Source organism: Semicossyphus pulcher, unplaced genomic scaffold (assembly GCF_022749685.1).
Source record: "Semicossyphus pulcher isolate SPU_LCO1_2020_fin unplaced genomic scaffold, fSemPul1.0.p SCAF_14, whole genome shotgun sequence".
Lineage (NCBI taxonomy): Eukaryota > Metazoa > Chordata > Actinopteri > Labriformes > Labridae > Semicossyphus > Semicossyphus pulcher.
In genome coordinates, this window is record NW_027211648.1 from 72,738 (window position 1) to 83,173 (window position 10,436).

Genomic DNA, 10,436 nt, shown 5'->3' on the forward strand with positions numbered 1-10,436 from the left:
AGTTAATACGGTGTGTACAACTACAGCACATTATAAACTGAGGTCCCTGAAGGCAACAACTGCATTATTATTACCTGCTCCTCAGCGTTCTGACAGGAAGCAGGAGAAAGACTTTTTTTCCCCTTCAGGATCATCGTCATGTGACCTTTATCACAAACTGAACCCTCCTTGCATCATGTGACTCCTCACGCCTGTGCACACTGCACACCTGAGCAGTGTGTTTGTATCACTAAACCTGCCATGTCTCGTGTCCATAGGTTTGACCCCGCCCCCCTGAGCACCTAGTTTACCTGTTTTTACTACTACTCAACACCTGTACTGACAGCACACCAGGTACAACACATCTGAACTAGACTCAACACCTGTCCAGTCAGCTGCACTAACGATTAAACATGAATGATCAATGATGAATACCTTAACAGGAAGTTCAGGTAGAGTCTCCCCCAGTCAGGTGGGTAATATTTGTGAGCATTAGCCACCAGGTCCTACATGTCACACCTGCACATGTGAGCGACCTGTTGTGTTAAAACTGAAGGATTGTCTGCAGGTGAATAGCATGAATATGCCATCTTGCTCATTTGTATCCAGAGTGTGTGCAGTAGAGATCAGCTAGTGGAGCTGCAGTATTGACGTCCCGCCCCTTCCTCTACCCAAAACACACCTTTACCCTGCGGCCTTGCTGTGTTGGAGCCCTCAGGTGGGCTCAGTCTGCAGCAGAACAGCTTCTCGTGTCGGTCTGAAGCAGATAGTCACGCTGATGGAAAGTTCAATGACTGTATTGTTAGTGTTAGTTACGTCTCCTCTCGCCGTTCCTCCTCTACTCTGCGACTCGGGAACAGAACACTGCAGGAGCCCCATTTGTTCACAGAGCTGTCAATCATGAGGCCACACCCCCTTTTTATAGCATCAAATAACTAATTTAAAGTAAACTTGTCAGAAAAATGAACACTTGGACGTAAATCAGCATGATAAGAACTAACTATAATGACAGAAACCATGTTGGAGAAAAATGTCTGACATGTATTTTGATTTTATAGTTTGAGTCATGTCCCATCTGTTAACATGGAGGAGGCGGGCTTTATGACCTATGCTGCAGCCAGTCAGCAGGGGGCGATAGAGAGGGTTTGGCTTCACTGTTAGGGAGCTGTCATGTCGGCCATCTTTTTTTTAATCTGTGGTTCACATGATCTAAGTGAATTATATATACTCAGGTTAATATGTGACCACTGCTAACTTTTAGCACTGAACTGTTAAACTAAAACTAAAGTTTATTTCCTGTCTGATGCTTTCAATTTATCCTGATGTCCTCACCTGTTGTTCTGTTCTCACCCGTCTGTATCAGGTGTGAGATTCTTTTGAATAAACTTGTTCTTGTGGATTCTTCGTTGTCATGACATCAGCCGACAGTCTCACCTGAAAGAAAACACATGAGTCACTGCTGCAGACACACACCATGACAAAAACATTTTGTACATAAAGCGAATTTAGCCTGTTAGCTTGCTGATTTATGACAGAAACACAAACAGCCTCCAGTCAAACGTTATGCTGAATGCTAACATTAGCCTGTTAGCTAACTGATATAATAACATGACAGACACAGTCTACAGTCAAACGTTAAGCTGAATGCTAACATTAGCCTGTTAGCTAACTGATATAATAACATGACAGAAACAGTCTACAGTCAAACGCTAAGCTGAATGCTAACATTAGCCTGTTAGCTAACGATATAATAACATGACAGAAACACAGACTACAGTCAGATGTTAAGCTAAATGCTAACATTAGCCGTTAGCTCGCTGGCATAATATCATGACAGAAACACAGACTACAGTCAAACATTAAGCTAAATGCTATCATTAACCTGTTAGCTCACTTACTTAAGAACAATAAACAGGGAGTAATGTGAGTCTTCAGTTCATCACCTTTACACTAAAAACATGGCAGTAAGTGCACTCAGTTTAACTTCAGTAAAGGTACAGGAAGTTCACCTGTAATGTGAGCTACTAAAATAAAAGTATTCATATGCAGAAAAGGCCCCTTAGTGTTACTGCTTATGTCTGTCATACTGTGAGTACATGTGAGTGTCAGTAGGATGTTAGAGCCAGTCATGTGTGTACTACACACAATTTTAATGTTAAATCTGAACCTGATAAATTAGAAAGTACGACATTAGTGAAGTCAAACTACCTCAGACAAGTGCACATCACTAACACGATACTTCATCATCTCAGTGTTAAACGGAGTACTCTGTCTGCTGTACGTTTACTTCATGTTTTCAGGGTTGACACGGGTCAGCGTGACGCCACACATACTCTTTTCTGACACCACGGGGTTAAACGGGGTGGAAACGCTGAAATATGACACAAAGAGTAACGTGAGTTTATAAACATACCTCTGCAGGTATTGACCTTATTACAGAACAAATCAGGACAGAACATGTACCTGACAGCAAACACACACTCTGGATGACTGAGAACCTTCACAGACATACACTCGCTCCAAAAAAGGGCTCAGCATGCCATCGTGTCCCCATAGCGCATGCGCCGTGGTACGCGCCGCTGGGGTAAATACATGCACGCGCAGCACAACGTTAACTGCAGTAGACGATTTATATGAATTTATTTTGAACAGTAACTCGTAGATCCTTTAATAACGGCAGCTATTGAATGAAAACGTCCAGAGTTCCGTTTAACGGAGAACAGAAACATAAAGTTCTTTATTTACGGTTAAAAAACGAGTTTCACTCCAACTCGCTCCTTATGCTCCGTGCACTCACACATTACGGTATATACTGTACATCAGCGGCTAACGCTATGATCATACAGCGTTAATTAAAATACAGTGATTTCACTACAAGTACAGACAGCAGCTGCATCATGGCGGATCCTTTGTTTGGCTCTGGCGGGGACACATCAAGCGTTTCTTCGCTGCGGTTCGTGTTTGTTCGTAAATGTTCACCGTCAGTTTCCACGTTCGAACGATTCACCTCCTCTACTGACATTCTACGAGTGTATAAAACGTTAACAAGCTGCCGTCTTGTCCTCTAACGGGCCTCAGGCATCATGTAGGCAGCTGCTGCTGAGATGTGCCCGAACATGAGCGCTGAGACACGGGCTGCGTTCAAACGAACCCCCGAAACAACAGTTAAACACACAAAAGGGGAGGTCGTCCATTTTGAGTACAGGCCATCCATCCCGGTCCATACAGAGAGAGAGGCGAACCGGGCTGTTGAAACAGCTCGAATTCAATCCCCAAAGTTAACTGCTCACTGTAAACTACAATATTCCGCCCTGATATATCGATCAAATTTCTCTTCCATTATCTTTTAATCATGTCTGTATCTGTCTGTCGTCCGGATAGAAGCATGAATTGGTGTCCATAGTTAGTCCTGTATTTAAACACAGAGCTCGGCTGTCTTCAGTCTCGGACACAGTCTGTTTGAGTCCTTTGATTGAATTGAGATGAGGTTTTATCTCAGTTTGACTCCAGCAGGACGTAACGTGAGCTTACAGCTGTCTGTCCGTCCCCAGCCACGGTGACTGTCCTCGGCCTCCGGACGGTTCTTAAAGTACATTTAGGTAAAGTATATTCCATGAACAGTCCAACAGATAGAGGTAAAACTCCAGCACAAAAAGCTCCCTTCTGCTCCTCCTCAGCTCATACCGGACTGCAGATCCCCCGGTGTCGGTGAGGAGAACCGCCGGGACAGTTTTGAACCAGGTGGCGGCAGCAAGATGGCGTCCGAGACTGCGCAGTACGACGACTGGAGGTGACGTCACAGTGCAGGAGACCGCATGCAGTTTTTCCTCAGTAAGAAAAGATCCACGATGTCGACGAGGTTTAGTCGATGGAATAACAAACACTAAGGCTCGGATTAATGTCGCAGCGGTGAATAATCGATGTGCTCGACCAGCTGAAGGTAATCCGTGTATCAGAGCACGCGCTCCCGATGGGCCAGAGAGAACCGTGAGAGATCGAGGTTTAGGGTTTCATGGAGGCCAGTAGGGCTCGGCATCAGGCCTGCTGCTAGCTTCATGGTAGATAACATTTAGCCTCATCTTATTCATCCAGAGTTTAATGTACTGATATGAAACTTATGATTAGGCTTATTAATTGTTAAAGATCAATGTGTCCTCATGTACGACTCCTTTTTACATGTTTCATCAGGTTCAGCTAACATACCGCTGCTACATTATCACATGCAGATCAGTTTAAGTGTGTAATTATTAAGAGAGATATCAATAAGGGCAGAGAGTAGTACTATAAAGTAGTAGTACTGGTATTATCAGTATGAAATAACTTTAGTGTAGGATGCTAACCAGGCTGCGGTGGTAACGGTATCAAGTTGTGTTTGTGCGTTTATTCATTGCAGTTTAGAAAATGATCAGCTTTAAAACAGACAGCTAGCTAAACAAAACAGAGCACAAGAGGAGCTCACAGATTTAGGATAAAATGTTTAGGGTTGATGCGCGGGAATGAAACTAACGAATGTAAGATTTTTTGTGTGACGTTATCATCTTATTACCTTGTCAAACCCTGTGTGAAAACCGTGTCTGAAATGCATCAGTCCTGTGTCTAAAATGTGCCGGTGTGGTGTCTTTAACGCACCAATCTGGTGTCTGAAATGCGCCAGACACCAGACTGAAACCAGTGTGGTGTCTGAAACATGTCAGTCTGGTACCTGAAATGCGCCAGTCTGATACGCGTCAGTCTGGTGTCTGAAACACGCCAGTCTCTTCTCTGAAACGCACCTATCTGGTGTCTGAAATGCGTCTCGTGTCTGAAACGCGCCAGTCTGGTGTCTAAAATGTGCCAGTGTGGTGTCTGAAACATGTCAGTCTGGTACCTGAAATGCGCCAGTCTGATACGCGTCAGTCTGGTGTCTGAAACACGCCAGTCTCTTCTCTGAAACGCACCTGTCTGGTGTCTGAAATGCGTCAGTCTGGTGTCTGAAACGCGCCAGTCTTGTGTCTGAAACACGCCAGTCTCTTCTCTGAATTGCACCTGTCTGGTGTCTGAAACACGCCAGTCTGGTACCTGAAATGTGTCAGTCTGGTGTCTGAGATGCGCCGGTCTTGTGTCTGGAACACGGCAGTCTCTTCTCTGAAACGCGTCAGTCTGGTACCTGAAACGCGCCAGTCTGGTGTCTGAAACATGTCAGTCTGGTGTCTGGAACACGGCAGTCTCTTCTCTGAAACGCGTCAGTCTGGTACCTGAAACGCGCCAGTCTGGTGTCTGAAACATGTCAGTCTGGTGTCTGAAACGCGCCAGTCTTGTGTCTGAAACACGTCAGTCTCTTCTCTGAAACGCACCTGTCCGATGTCTGAAACGCGCCAGTCTTGTGTCTGAAACACGCCAGTCTCTTCTCTGAATTGCACCTGTCTGGTGTCTGAAACACGCCAGTCTGGTACCTGAAATGTGTCAGTCTGGTGTCTGAAATGCGCCGGTCTTGTGTCTGGAACACGGCAGTCTCTTCTCTGAAACGCGTCAGTCTGGTACCTGAAACGCGCCAGTCTGGTGTCTGAAACATGTCAGTCTGGTGTCTGAAACGCGCCAGTCTGGTGTTTGAAATGCACCAGTCTGGTGTCTGAAACGCGGCAGTCTTGTGTCTGCAACACATCTCGTGTCTGAAACGTGCCAGTCTGGTGTCTGAAACACGTCTCGTGTCTGAAACACGCCAGTCTGGTCTCTGAAACACACCTTGTGTCTGAAACGCTCCAGTTTCTTGTCTGAAACGCGCCGGTCTTGTGTCTGGAACACGCCAGTCTGGTCTCTGAAACACACCTTGTGTCTGAAACGCTCCAGTTTCTTGTCTGAAACGCGCCGGTCTTGTGTCTGAAACACGTCAGTCTCTTCTTTGAAACGCATATGTCCGGTGTCTGAAACGCGCCAGTCTTGTGTCTGAAATGCTTCTCGTGTCTGAAACACGCCAGTCTTGTGTCTGAAACGCGTCTCATGTTTGAAACACACCAGTCTGGTGACTGAAACACGTCTCTTGTCTGAAACACGCCAGTCTGGTGTCTGAAATGCTTCCTGTGTCTGAAACACGCCAGTCTGGTGTCTGAAATGCTTCCTGTGTCTGAAACGCGTCGGTCTGGTGTCTGAAACTCGCCGGACTGGTTTCTGAAACACACCTTGCGTCTGAAACGCTCCAGTTTCTTGTCTGAAACGCGCCGGTCTTGTGTTTGAAACACGTCAATCTCTTCTCTGAAACGCACCTGTCTGGTGTCTGAAACATGTCAGTCTCTTGTCTGAAACGCGCCAGTCTTGTGTCTGAAATGCTTCTCGTGTCTGAAACACGCCAGTCTGGTGTTTGAAACGCGCCAGTCTTGTGTCTGCAACTCGTCTTGTGTCTGAAACGCGCCAGTCTGGTGTCTGAAACGCGCCATTCTGGTGTCTGAAACACGTCTGGTGTCTGAAACACGCCATTCTGGTGTCTGAAACATGTCAGTCTGGTGTCTGAAACACATCTCGTGTCTGAAACACGCCAGTCTGGTGTCTGAAATGCTTCTCTTGTCTGACACTCGCCAGTCTGGTCTCTGAAACACACCTCGTGTCTGAAAAGCTCCAGTTTCTTGTCTGAAACACGCCAGTCTTGTGTCTGAAACACGCCAGTCTTGTGTCTGAAACGCGTCTCGTGTTTGAAACACACCAGTCTGGTGACTGAAACACGTCTCTTGTCTGAAACACGCCAGTCTGGTGTCTGAAATGCTTCTCGTGTCTGAAACACGCCAGTCTGGTGTCTGAAACACGCCAGTCTGGTGTTTGAAACACGCCAGTCTGGTGTCTGAAATGCTTCTCGTGTCTGAAACACGCCAGTCTGGTGTTTGAAACGCGCCAGTCTTGTGTCTGCAACTCGTCTTGTGTCTGAAACGCGCCAGTCTGGTGTCTGAAACGCGCCATTCTGGTGTCTGAAACGTGTCAGTCTGGTGTCTGAAACACATCTCGTGTCTGAAACACGCCAGTCTGGTGTCTGAAATGCTTCTCTTGTCTGAAACTCGCCAGTCTGGTCTCTGAAACACACCTCGTGTCTGAAACGCTCCAGTTTCTTGTCTGAAACGCGCCGGTCTTGTGTCTGAAACACGTCAGTCTCTTCTTTGAAACGCATATGTCCGGTGTCTGAAACGCGCCAGTCTTGTGTCTGAAATGCTTCTCGTGTCTGAAACACGCCAGTCTTGTGTCTGAAACGCTTCTCGTGTTTGAAACACACCAGTCTGGTGACTGAAACACGTCTCTTGTCTGAAACATGCCAGTCTGGTGACTGAAACACGTCTCTTGTCTGAAACACGCCAGTCTGGTGTCTGAAATGCTTCTCGTGTCTGAAACACGCCAGTCTGGTGTCTGAAATGCTTCTGGTGTCTGAAACACGCCAGTCTGGTGTCTGAAAAGCTTCTGGTGTCTGAAACACGCCAGTCTGGTGTCTGAAATGCTTCCTGTGTCTGAAACGCGTCGGTCTGGTGTCTGAAACTCGCCGGACTGGTCTCTGAAACACACCTCGTGTCTGAAACGCTCCAGTTTCTTGTCTGAAACGTGCCGGTCTTGTGTCTGAAACACGTCAGTCTCTTCTCTGAAACGCACCTGTCTGGTGTCTGAAACGTGTCAGTCTCTTGTCTGAAACGCGCCAGTCTGGTGTCTGAAATGCGTCTCGTGTCTGAAACGTGTCACGTGTCTGAAACCTCGCCGGACTGGTCTCTGAAACACACCTCGTGTCTGAAACGCTCCAGTTTCTTGTCTGAAACGTGCCGGTCTTGTGTCTGAAACACGTCAGTCTCTTCTCTGAAACGCACCAGTCTGGTGTCTGAAATGCGTCTCGTGTCTGAAACATGCCAGTCTGGTGTCTGAAATGCTTCTCGTGTCTGAAACACGCCAGTCTTGTGTCTGCAACTCGTCTTGTGTCTGAAACGCGCCAGTCTGGTGTCTGAAACGCGCCATTCTGGTGTCTGAAACGTGTCAGTCTGGTGTCTGAAACACGTCTGGTGTCTGAAACACGCCATTCTGGTGTCTGAAACGTGTCAGTCTGGTGTCTGAAACACATCTCGTGTCTGAAACACGCCAGTCTGGTGTCTGAAATGCTTCTCTTGTCTGAAACTCGCCAGTCTGGTCTCTGAAACACACCTCGTGTCTGAAACGCTCCAGTTTCTTGTCTGAAACACGCCAGTCTTGTGTCTGAAACGCGTCTCGTGTTTGAAACACACCAGTCTGGTGACTGAAACACGTCTCTTGTCTGAAACACGCCAGTCTGGTGTCTGAAATGCTTCTCGTGTCTGAAACACGCCAGTCTGGTGTTTGAAACGCGCCAGTCTTGTGTCTGCAACTCGTCTTGTGTCTGAAACGCGCCAGTCTGGTGTCTGAAACGCGCCATTCTGGTGTCTGAAACGTGTCAGTCTGGTGTCTGAAACACATCTCGTGTCTGAAACACGCCAGTCTGGTGTCTGAAATGCTTCTCTTGTCTGAAACTCGCCAGTCTGGTGTCTGAAACGCGTCTCGTGTTTGAAACACACCAGTCTGGTGACTGAAACACGTCTCTTGTCTGAAACACACCAGTCTGGTGACTGAAACACGTCTCTTGTCTGAAACACGCCAGTCTGGTGTCTGAAATGCTTCTCGTGTCTGAAACACGCCAGTCTGGTGTCTGAAATGCTTCTCGTGTCTGAAACACGCCAGTCTGGTGTCTGAAATGCGTCTCGTGTCTGAAACGTGTCACGTGTCTGAAACTCGCCGGATTGGTCTCTGAAACACACCTCGTGTCTGAAACGCTCCAGTTTCTTGTCTGAAACGTGCCGGTCTTGTGTCTGAAACACGTCAGTCTCTTCTCTGAAACGCACCAGTCTGGTGTCTGAAATGCGTCTTGTGTCTGAAACATGCCAGTCTGGTGTCTGAAATGCTTCTTGTGTCTGAAACACGCCAGTCTTGTGTCTGAAATGCGTCTCGTGTCTGAAACGTGTCTGAAACGCGTCATTTTGGTGTCTGAAACGCGTCATTTTGGTGTCTGAAACACGTCCCTTGTCTGAAACACACCAGTCTGGTGTCTGAAATGCTTCTTGTGTCTGAAACGCGTCGGTCTGGTGTCTGAAACTCGCCAGTCTGGTCTCTGAAACACACCTCGTGTCTGAAACGCTTCAGTTTCTTGCACCAGTCTGGTGTTTGAAACGCGCCGGTCTTGTGTCTGAAACACGTCTCTTGTCTGAAACACGCCAGTCTCGTGCCTGAAACGCGTCTGGTGTCTGAAACGCGTCTGGTGTCTGAAACACGCCAGTCTGGTGTCTGAAATGCTTGTCCTGTCTGAAACGCGTCAGTCTCTTGTCTGAAACTCGCCAGTCTGGTCTCTGAAACACACCTCGTGTGTGAAACGCTCCAGTCTGGTGTCTGAAATGCTTCTCCTGTCTGAAACGCGTCAGTCTGGTGTCTGAAACTCGCCAGTCTGGTCTCTGAAACACACCTCGTGTCTGAAACGCTCCAGTTTCTTGTCTGAAACGCGTCGGTATGGTGTCTGAAACGCGCCAGTCTGGTCTCTGAAACATACCTCGTGTCTGAAACGCTCCAGTTTCTTGTCTGAAATGCGTCAGTCTGGTGTCAGAAACGCGCCAGTTTCTTGTCTGAAACGCGTCGGTCTGGTGCCTGAAACTCGCCAGTCTGGTCTCTGAAACACACCTTGTGTCTGAAATGCTCCAGTTTCTCATCTGAAACGTGCCAGTCTGGTGTCTGAAATGCGCCAGTCTTGTATTCAAACACTTCAGTGGATGTGATGTGACATAATGCTGCTGTGATCCCCAGTATCAGTAAGTTCACATGGTCTGTTAACTTCCTGCAGCTGTGTCACAGGCACCTCTTGTGGTGTTTAGAGGTGTTGAACAACATTCAGAGTTTAAATAACTACAGGTTCTCTCTCTTCTTTTTAAATTCTCTCTCTTGAACTGCGTCATCAAAGTCTTTTTTATCCACAAACAGAGAGAAATGTTTTAATTAATTGCTCCAATTAGCTTGTTAATGAGTTACACAACAGTTGCTTTTTCAGCAGAAACACCTGAGCTGTGTCCGCTAGCAGCTCAGGAGATAGCAGCTCCAACCTGAGACAAACACAGTTTATGAACCAAATGGTGTAAGTCCACATAGGTGAAAAACTTTGAGGTCACATTCACTTTAGGTAGAATGCATCAAGAACAGAAGCTTGACATTTGACACGTCTTGTTTTTCAGGATGCTGTCTTGAACCAGGACACAGATGTGTAAAAAGCTGGATCCTCCTGCTCTTTAGATGTTTGGAAACTGTTCATGGCTTCTAAGAAGAAGCAGAGAGGAATGGTGTTACATCGAGAGGGGGAGTCAACACCTGCCGCAGACTGCCCCCCTGCATGCATTCCTGTTACTGGACCAGGAAAAGCAAGTGGAAGTGGGACGGAACAAAGCATCTTTGTGACAACTGAAGAAGCAGGTATG